Source organism: Sinocyclocheilus grahami, unplaced genomic scaffold, assembly GCF_001515645.1.
Source record: "Sinocyclocheilus grahami isolate Dianchi unplaced genomic scaffold, SAMN03320097.WGS_v1.1 scaffold564.1, whole genome shotgun sequence".
NCBI classification, from domain to species: Eukaryota; Metazoa; Chordata; class Actinopteri; order Cypriniformes; family Cyprinidae; genus Sinocyclocheilus; species Sinocyclocheilus grahami.
In genome coordinates, this window is record NW_015505743.1 from 714,100 (window position 1) to 716,819 (window position 2,720).

Below are 2,720 nucleotides of genomic sequence, written 5' to 3' on the forward strand. Positions count from 1 at the left end.
TTATATTGCAGCCATTTGCTAAAATCATTTAAGTTAATTTTTTTTCCTCATTAATGTACACACAGCACCCCATATTGACAGAAAAACACAGAATTGTTGACATTTTTGCAGATTTATTAAAAAAGAAAAACTGAAATATCACATGGTCCTAAGTATTCAGACCCTTTGCTGTGACACTCATATATTTAACTCAGGTGCTGTCCATTTCTTCTGATCATCCTTGAGATGGTTCTACACCTTCATTTGAGTCTAGCTGTGTTTGATTATACTGATTGGACTTGATTTGGAAAGCCACACACCTGTCTATATAAGACCTTACTGCTCACAGTGCATGTCAGAGCAAATGAGAATCATGAGGTCAAAGGAACTGCCTGAAGAGCTCAGAGACAGAATTGTGGCAAGGCACAGATCTGGCCAAGGTTACAAAAAAATTTCTGCTGCACTTAAGGTTCCCAAGAGCACAGTGGCCTCCATTCCTTAAATGGAAGACGTTTGGGATGACCAGAACCCTTCCTAGAGCTGGCCGTCTGGCCAAACTGAGCTATCGGGGGAGAAGAGCCTTGGTGAGAGAGGTAAAGAAGAACCCAAAGATCAGTGTGGCTGAGCTCCAGAGATGCAGTCGGGAGATGGGAGAAAGTTTTAGAAAGTCAACCATCACTGCAGCCCTCCACCAGTCGGGGCTTTATGGCAGAGTGGCCCGACGGAAGCCTCTCCTCAGTGCAAGACACATGAAAGCCCGCATGGAGTTGTGAGATGGTGAGAAATAAGATTCTCTGGTCGGATGAGGCCAAGATAGAACTTTTTGGCCTTAATTCTAAGCGGTGTGTGTGGAGAAAACCAGGCACTGCTCATCACCTGTCCAATACAGTCCCAACATTGAAGCATGGTGGTGGCAGCATCATGCTGTGGGGGTGTTTTTCAGCTGCAGGGACAGGACGACTGGTTGCAATTGAGGGAAAGATGAATGCGGCCAAGTACAGGGATATCCTGGATGAAAACCTTCTCCAGAGTGCTCAGGACCTCAGACTGGGCTGAAGGTTTACCTTCCAACAAGACAATGACCCTAAGCACACAGCTAAAATAACGAAGGAGTGGCTTCACCACAACTGTTCTTCTGTTCTTGAATGGCCCAGCCAGAGCCCTGACTTAAACCCAATTGAGCATCTCTGGAGAGACCTAAAAATACCAATGTTTCAACTTGTTGGGTCTTTCCCAAAAAGACTCATGGCTGTATTAGATCAAAAGGGTGCTTCTACTAAATACTGAGCAAAGGGTCTGAATACTTAGGACCATGTGATATTTCAGTTTTTCTTTTTTAATAAATCTGCAAAAATGTCAACAATTCTGTGTTTTTCTGTCAATATGGGGTGCTGTGTGTACATTAATGAGGAAAAAATTAACTTAAATGATTTTAGCAAATGGCTGCAATATAACAAAGAGTGAAAAATTTAAGGGGGTCTGAATACTTTCCGTACCCACTGTATGTGTGTGTGTGTGTAGGCCTAATTATAATTGGGAAAATTGTTGTTAGAGGGCTAGGATGTAACAAACTTTGAAACTGTTAGTTATCTTTCTTTTCTGCTCAAGATGAGAACGTTTTGATTATTGTAGCTACTTTGTTTTTAGTAGGCTAGATACTACTTTTAAGTAAAATATTAAAATAGTATAGATTTCAGGAGAAAAACCCTGAACAGAAACAGTATTTTTTTTTGTCACATGGCCTCTCATGTATCTAAATGTAAAAATACAATACATATAAAAATGTATTGATTGATTTTTTATTTATTTTTTTGTCCAGACCTTTGCTTGGAAGAAATCCGGACTTTGACTTAGACTTTGGCAAGTCGTCCAGGTCCTGAAGCTGCAAAGCAGCCCCAGACCATCACACTACCTAATCTCAATCAGGTTTGTTGAGTTCTCAGGTTCAGGTTCTTGGTCAGTTTTATCACATCGGAACATGTGCGGGACGCCGGACGTGCACTGGACGTGCACTTTTTGAAAGACTCTTGGACGGCGTTCACTCGCTTGTGGAGGAGGAAGGCAAGTGTCAGAGTCACAACATATCCTACCATAGTAGAAACGCAAAGCGCTGTGTCAGCTGTAGACCAAGACCAAATGATTGCCGCGCCAGCGGGCAGAAGGCGAGCGATAGCTTCTAAAGCTGTATCAACAGGAGTCAAATCAATAAGTTGCGTTCCTTCCTCCTTGATCCTTTCTTCCAATTCTGGATCGAGGACGAAGGAATTCTGTTTGAAGAAGGGTGAGAATTCGAGTTTGCCCTGATACCCTTTGTCGGTAAGGTGGTACAATGCTGCATCGTCAATGTGGAGGATCGAGCCCTTTGGGAAATTGATCCATAAAGTTTGGTTGGGTCAGATAATGCGCGTGGCAGTGTCATGTCGATCGTAGGTGAGGGTAGCTGTACGTGTTGGGGTGTCGACTAGCCCTGGGTTTCTAACGATTTCGGCTTGTGTTGCCTCAATTTGGTTGTCGACGGCTTTTCTCAACGATTTACGACAAAAAAAAACATTTTTGGCGAAAGGAGTCAATCCTAGTTTCGGGACCTGGATTTAAAGTTGAGTTAAGGGAGTTACCTCATGAGGGGACTAGAGGGGAAAGGAAATTATAGTGAGAGAGAGAGAAAGAGGGAAAAAAAATATATATATAGCTATAAAGAAAACACAAAGAGACACAAGGACACTGAATTAGGTTAGACAGCA